The sequence below is a fragment of the Odocoileus virginianus genome, unplaced genomic scaffold (genome assembly GCF_023699985.2).
Source record: "Odocoileus virginianus isolate 20LAN1187 ecotype Illinois unplaced genomic scaffold, Ovbor_1.2 Unplaced_Contig_19, whole genome shotgun sequence".
NCBI lineage: Eukaryota > Metazoa > Chordata > Mammalia > Artiodactyla > Cervidae > Odocoileus > Odocoileus virginianus.
The window spans coordinates 43,266-50,578 of NW_027224336.1; the positions used below are offsets into that span (position 1 = coordinate 43,266).

Here is a 7,313-nt window from a genome sequence, read left to right on the forward strand (position 1 = left end):
TTCCAGTTTCTGAGAAATGTAAGCTCACGCTGCTGCTACCTATTTGACTTGAATCCACAAAGTGTCCCGCCAGCCTAGCTCTGCCACGGCCTCCACCACCTTCCCACCCGACAGGTGCTGCTGCCCTTGAACACCTTAGGCACAGGGGTGCCAAAGAAACAGGCGAGAGGAGACGGCCTCCTTTCTCATGTGGGGGCTGGCTTCTAGGCTCTGCAATCAAAGTCACGAAATATTAGCATTAGGCTAGCTTGAAGATGTCTGGGAATCCTGTTGAAGAAACACGTGGCTCATTACCATTTATGGAGCCTCCTGCTTTCCCTCAGAGCAGAGCATTGCGTTCATGTCTTTCCCACGTGAACGAGGTGCACTTACTGGCTCTGCCTTCTGAGGTGGTGTTTCTACTCGAGGGTGCTAGCAAGGTGCCCAGGTGCACGTCAACGCCACCGTGGCCCCATGTAGCTCCGTGTGACCCTGCAGCTGAGTGGTCAGGGCGGTGTGGGGACAGAAGAGGAAGAGTGGGCACTCCTAGAAGCCCACCCAAGGGGCTCACCTTGACAAGAGCTGCAAGAAACATCAAGCAAGGATTGATCTTTCCTGAGAAAGGAGATTAGAAACTTCTAAAAAAAATTAACAGAGTTGCCAAAGACACAGAGAAGCAGCTGGCAACCTCCAGCAGGGTCCTTAGAATGCCTCCATCTCCAGGCTTCCTGAAAGGACAGCTCTGGTGAAGTCAGAGTGCACAGTAGCCACCTTTGGGGGCTGAGGGGCTCAATTGAGGGATTAAGGAACAACTGACAGTGCACCGCTGGGTTAGCCGCTCGCTTTTCTGCCCACTGCATCGAAGGCCTCAATTTCAGTTATTTAAATGTGTAGAGTGGCATCTGGGGAGAGAAGATGCTTTCTGATAAGAAAGGAAACCCATTTTTTCTGAAACTGGTAAAAAAATTGTCGAGTTTGTAATTCCCAGAGCTGAAAGAGCTATATTACAAAAGGAAGTGAAGACTCTGTGGTCCCGTATTTGTAAGATGACTAACAATAACAAGAAAAAAAATGAATGAATTCACATGCACATTAACAAACGAAACTTCCACTTGGGCTTCTTTCCTAAAAGTTGTTTTAATTTGTCCCAGTATTTTCCTCAAAAGAAAAACATGTAAGTAGGTTGTAAAGAAAGATAGCTGGCGTCTGTTAGGGTAAAACTACAGGAAACAGTATTTTGTAATTGTCAGAACAGAGACATCAAATGATGTTTGCACCGATGCCCACACTGCAGGCTCACTTTTTAAGCAGACAAGCAAAGTTTTAAGAACCTTTAAACGGAACAGATCTATTGAGGGTGGAGTGTGGACAGTTGTGTTTGAGCCTTGGCATGTGGGTGTGTGCTTCCAAGGTTCTCTCCATGTGCGTCAAGGGTCGATGGTCTTCCTTTTATCTGACGGTGGAAAATGTCATGATGATATGTCCAATCAAACCTCTGCTGACTCTTTTTCTTTCTAGTATCTGGCTGAGCTCACACGTTTGACTTCCCATGTCCCTGTGTGGTCCAGGGAGTGCAAATTCCGAGAGGCCTCACAGGGGGAGTCCCCTTCATTCCCACCACCTCACACCCAAAGGCAGAACAGGGTGCTACCTGCAGCCTTACTAGCCTGGCTCTTGAAAGGACCTTCTATCCCATGCATTTTCTTATAAATGTGAGGGTGTCAGTTATTTGGGGGGAAAGCCTGCACAAAAGTGGTTTGATAAAAAAACACATTAGAATTAAGCTGCTTATGCTTTCACGCTTGCGGTTTGGTTCCTAATTGACAGTTGTCAGAATTGAAGCTGCTGGGTTTTGCACAACAGTGACAGTAACAAAGTCATCTCCATCTTCTGTGTCAGTTTGCTCAGAATTTGGGGAAGAGGGGTTTGGCTTTGATGAGTCCTTCCATCCCAGGTGCTTTATGCAACCTCTCCAGAGCCAAACACGATGTCCAGTTACCAGAACAAACTTATGTTCCTACTTCAAGCATAGACTCTCTTTGTTAATATTCGTTGTAGGAGGTGATGGTTCTCCTGGAAGTAATTTTGAAGGATGTCTTCCAGCCCATATGGCCATTATTAGGCTTACTTGGGGGTTAACTTGAGTAACTTTAAATAGGTTTGTCACATTGCCCCTGTCTCCACAGTGATAGTTAAGTTTCCTGGATCTCACTTCGTCTGTCTCTCCACCTGCAGTGTAGGAAATGACCACCTTGACCACAGTGCAGGCTCTAGAAGGTTCGTGAGGCCCCCTATGCAGTCTGGATGGGAAGGGTATGTTTGGGACTGCATGCTGGGAGTCAGACCCCAAAGGCGGCATGTCTGCCTTGTCTTCAGGAAGCAGAGGCACTGTCTTCTGTGCGCACCTGCAGTGCGGGGCAGCCATGTGTCAGGCCCAGATTAGACACTGTGGATACTGTGTTCATTAAACCTTTACAATGAGCCTAGGAGGTAGATAAGATCACCATCCCATTCCAGAAGAGGAAGGCCAGACCAGAGAGGGTTCTCAGGGGTGATGCAATGAGAGAGGGTGAGTGGGGCTGGAACTTTCTTTGCAGGACAGCCCTGCAGGAGCTAGGTAGTGGATGCCCTTGGGAAGCCTGGCCATTGCCATGGGTGTCAGGCAAACAAAATGTCTCATTCCTGCAAGTCTGTATCTGAGTGACCTCATCACAGATGCTTAATACTGATCCTCATCTCCTTCATATGTAAAATAGGGCTCAGAAATTTTATCCCACAATTACCAAGTGAAAGCTTTTAACTGAAGGCCAGCCAGTTCTGCCATATGTGCTCAGCACATGTTCACTGTGTCCTGCTCTTCCCGTCACCCTCCACCCCAAAAGCCCAAGTGATTTCCCTCGATATGCAGAGAGTTGTGCAAGCCACTGTACCCGCACTACCTCTCAAACCCCATCTTCTGCCAGCCTTGCAGCAGCGACACCACCTGCCCCCTGCTGAGAGGGGGTGTCAGGGTGAAAAAGAGTGCTCTCTAAGGAAAGCGATGTGAAAGACTCCCAGGTGCTGATTTCTCTTTCAGCCCATTTACCCCGGTGGGGATTTAATAGCTGCAGAGGGGTGTTTAAGGGCTTCCGCGATGGCTCCGTGGTGAAGAACCTTCGCCAACGCAGGAGACTCAGGTCGGATCCCTGGGGCCCACCAGGAGTCACTCGGTCAGCACAAACCATCAGGGCTTGTGGTAAACTGCAGAGTCACGCCAATCAGTGGGGAGGTTCCAAGGATTTGGGGGTCTTCCCCAGGAAGCTGGACAAAGGCAAGTTAGAGGCTTTATTAGGCAGGAGTGTGTGTGTCTACATGTCTGAGTGTTCACACACAAGTACATGTGTGTGTCCGTCATCATCCAGAAGATAAACCACATCTGCTTCATGGGCGCACGGAGTCCTTCATACCTGCGCCTCCTCCTTCCCTGCTCCTTCCTCCCTCCTCCAGGACACCAGGTCCCCCTACCCCCCACTGGGCTACTTCTCACCCTCCCTTCATCCTTCACCTCCTGCCCCTGCTCCTCCCCCCACCCCCCTCTCCGGAAGTCCCTCCCTCACTCCTAGCAGGGCTGACGGTTCAATCTGCTGGAGCCAAAGCTCTCCATAATTAGCATTATTACTTTTCTATTTAATTTAATAGGTTCCCCCACTTGATTTCTAAGCCTGTGTACACATTAAGAGGTTTTTTGGCTACAAGTAGTAGAAAAATCTGACTTAAAGTACAAGGACATTCTTGGTTTACTTATTAAATCCAGAGATGACTGGGTCCAAAGTGCTTCAGCCACAGTGATGCTGCCGAGGACGGGCTCTTGCTGTGCTCTGATACCGTCACCTCTGCCGAATGTTCATCTGATGCGGAAAGATGGCACGTCCCCCACGTTGCAGGGGTCATATGCCTTCAAGAGAGAGGAGCAAAAGACTTTTTCCTCCACCATTTCTCTCTATCAGGAAGGAAAACTGTTTTGAGTCGCCCTCAGCTCACTTCCCCACAGATCTCACTGGTGAACGCTGGATCACATATTCTCTCCTACGCCAGCCCCTGGCAAAGGGATAACTTGCTACACTTTAACTAAGACATTCCCTGGAGCAGTTATATGTTCCATAAGCATGGCTGGGTTGTTTTAGGAAGGAAGATGGTGTGAATGACTGGGGGGTACTTGACTTGGAGCAGATATAGAATGTATCCTCAGACAACAGAAAGGCAGCAAGGGTATGACTAAAGGAAGGAGGGAAGCAAGGAAGGAAAAAGGAAGCGAGCAAGCAGGTCATGGTGGGAAGGGGACAGAAGGAAACAAGATAAATATCTAAACAAAACAAAAAAAGCAAGGTTCTAGCTTGTAGAAATTTTTTATACTGGATTTATATTACAACTAAACATATCATCATGACTTAACTATGGCTTGACAGTTTTCAAACATTTTGAAGCAAGCAAACATTTATGTCAAATAAATAAAATATCATTTAAAAAATTCTATGAAGTCAATATAAGACAAAGACAATCCATTTTCCATGTGGAAGTGACTTGCAGCTCAGCTTTTAGGGTTATTTCTGATTTGGAGAAGGAGATGGCAACCCACTCCAGTAGAAGTGTTGGAAGAAGGGCAAGACAGAAGATGAAGACTAGAAGTTGTTCTCCAGAAACCAAAGGACAAAGACACCCAGTCACGTCCCTTACCACAATGTCTAAAAGCAGAGAGGCTCAGCCAGGCAGTGAGGGATGGTATGTGGACCTAGTCTTACCTTCCTGCTGCTGGGTGGGTCCAAACCAGTTTCAATGGTTTTGAAGTGAAACTCACCTGGGTGTATGTGGTTCGGCCTCATTCGTCCGTCAGGTCTAGATGCTCCCCTAGGTCAAAGTGAAACCCTTGAACTGGTGCCTTATAAGAGGCTGACCCTTGTAAGTTATGCAATGTGTGCTTCAAATTCCCATCACCTGGAACTGGGGGACTCTCACAGCCCAACAGGACCCCCTCTCAGCCAGTGACCTCCTGGAGTTCTGAGCTGAAAAGATAACTTTGCATTTAGTGCTAACTCAGGGGAAGGCAGCTTGGACCCCAGAACAAGCTCCATTTACTCTAGACCCTGCCCACTTTAACAGATTTCCAGTATTCAAAGATGATATATGTCTGTCAAACTTATACCCAAATGAAATCTTTATAACTATACATATATGTATATGTATGTATATACATACACACACACAGTATATATGTCCACACACATATATATGGTTCTGAATCTTGCTTTTTCACTTAATGATATGACTTTCAGAATTTTCCATATGGTCATATTTAGATCTACCTCATTCTGTTTAATAGCTGCAAAATACTCCATGGTATATATATGCAGCAATTTATCTAGTCTTCTCTTTTAGGAAATAGGAGATTTCGTCTTCCCCTTTTTTTTTCAGCCTTACAAATAGTGCTGCAATAAACAGTCTTAGACATAGACATCTATAGATAGATACATAGATAGATAGATAGGTGATATTTACTTAAAAATACATATTCATGGGCTATATGGATTTGCCTTGAAAAGAACATTACTTTTTAAATTTGGCAGGAATTGTCCACCAAAATTATCCTAACAATTTACCCTCCCAGCAGCACTGCAGGAGACTTCCAGGTAACCCTCACCAAAACTGGATTTAATCAAACTCTACTTGGTGTCATTGTTGACACAGATGACCATTTATATTGCATTGTTATTTTGATGTATGTCTTTAATTATGTGTGCAATTGAGAAATCTCTCCCATGTTTAGTTGCTGTATACATTTTTATTGTTATGAACTGGCTGTTGATATACTATTTTTCTGTAGAATTATTCACTTTTTTTTTTTTTACTGATATGACAGCTCTTTGTATAGTAAAGAAAGAACCCTGTGATCTACTGTATGTTGCAAAATTTCACCAGTATTCTGTTTATCTTTTGTCTTTGTGTATTTTTTAAGTAAAAGCTTAAAACATTTTTTTTGCAAAATTAATCAATATTTTTCTTTATTAATTCTGGCTTTCCTTTATCAAGATGATTTTTGAAATCAGCCATCTTTTCTTAGAACTCACAGTTATAACTAATTTTAACAGATCACAAAACTTTTAAAGGTGGTTATAAAATCTCAGTGGCTCCTGGGCAATGTTCCTGTGAAAGTTTTAGCAGTTGTAAGCAAGCTTGTGTCTTAAGTGAACTTTTTTCAAGGATGACAAAGTCAAATGCCACTAGCTGCCTGCCCTTCCTACCATGACTTTTTGAGGAAGCTGAATGCCAGTTAAATAGTTATGTGAACATTCATGGTAACAACTATCACATTCCCTAGTTTTCTTTAATTATGAAAGATTCCTGGGCTATTATGGTCCTAACTGAATGTACAGTGTACCTTATTCAATGGTAGTGTCATTTATTTTTAATTGGAGTCATATTTCTTTTGCTGAAATACTTTGAAAGTGTCCTAGGGGCACACTGAGCAAGCTCAGGACCCGTGTCTGTGGGAAGGAAGGGGGAGGACAGGCTTGGCTGGGCAGCAGCATCTGCATTCAGCTCCTCTCTGATGCCCTGGGCCCACGCATCCCTCCTTTGGAGCACAGCTGTGGCTCTGGTGCTTTAGAGATGGTCCAGGTTGTACTAAAGGCTGTTTGGTGGGAACACATACCACATATCAAACAGGAAATGGTTCTTCAGTCACTCACAGCAATGCTACACTATTTTTTTCATTTGCTTTTCCATAATTTCAATCCTTATGTAACAAATCAGTATTAATTTTACTTTTTGAAAAGATAATGGATGTGGGGAAAAGTTAAATAACAGTAGTGCAGAAATTTAATTCTTGCTGGATGGTCAGAGAAGATTCCTGAGTTCATTCATTTTGAAGCCAGTGTGGGAGGGTGAGAATACATGAGCTGACAAGGGCTCCTAAGAGCCCCCAGTGGCCAGATGTCCTCATGGCCGTTGCGGCAGAGACTGCGGTGTAGGCCAGGGGCCGGCAGGGGTGGCCAGCATCCACCAGAAGCTGAAGGAGCAGAGAAGCGGCCTTGCCGATACCTTGACTTTGGGTTTCTTGTTTCCAGAGTGTGGGACGATGCATTTCTATTTCTTTAATCTACCTGATTTGTGGCAATTTGCTGTGGCAGCCCTGGAAGCTAATATAGATACTCAGGCTCGTTAAGTAGAAAGTTTGACCAAATCCTCCCAGCCAGGGTTCACACTGAGGTGTGCCTGATCCTTAAAAGACTCATGTTTTTTCTCTACTCCACTCCCCACAAGGCCAAACGAGTGGTGGTGGTGACTAGATGGTACACCCA

The 7,313-nt window shown here is 45.0% G+C and overlaps 1 long non-coding RNA gene across 1 annotated transcript; it reads right to left on the reverse strand.

Moving 5' to 3' along the window:
- Positions 1-1,501: 1,501 nt before the first annotated feature.
- LOC139034020 (uncharacterized) lies at positions 1,502-4,892 on the reverse strand. The gene is made up of 3 exons (XR_011486485.1): positions 4,814-4,892; positions 3,760-3,913; positions 1,502-3,279 (listed from the first exon to the last, which is right to left on the reverse strand). It is a non-coding gene; the product is annotated as an uncharacterized lncRNA (long non-coding RNA).
- Between the last annotated feature and the right edge of the window lie 2,421 nt (positions 4,893-7,313).